The sequence below is a fragment of the Trachymyrmex cornetzi genome, unplaced genomic scaffold, assembly GCF_001594075.2.
Source record: "Trachymyrmex cornetzi isolate Tcor2-1 unplaced genomic scaffold, Tcor1.1 scaffold1541, whole genome shotgun sequence".
In the NCBI taxonomy this organism is placed as follows: Eukaryota; Metazoa; Arthropoda; class Insecta; order Hymenoptera; family Formicidae; genus Trachymyrmex; species Trachymyrmex cornetzi.
The window spans coordinates 1-335 of NW_017296137.1; positions in this window are offsets into that span (position 1 = coordinate 1).

Sequence of the window (335 nt, forward strand, 5' to 3'; positions counted from 1 at the left end):
GTGAGTTGATCGCTCTGGTTTTCGGAGAGAATTAATTATGTACACTATTCGATAATAAATACTATTGTGTATACCATTCGATAATAAATACTATTCTATTAATTATAAAACACTTTTATTTATTTACCCTACCTTTATACATTACATTTACTTATATTCGTATATAGTTTAAAAGGAAAAGGAAATGGTCTATAATCTTTCAAGGAAAAAAATGAAAAACTGCTGCTTGATCGTAATATATAATGTCACTCGCGCTGTCACGGACAGTTAATCTAATTTGAAACTTGTGCAGTATACAGTGTGCAGTGTACACATAATGGAAAACATAGTGAATA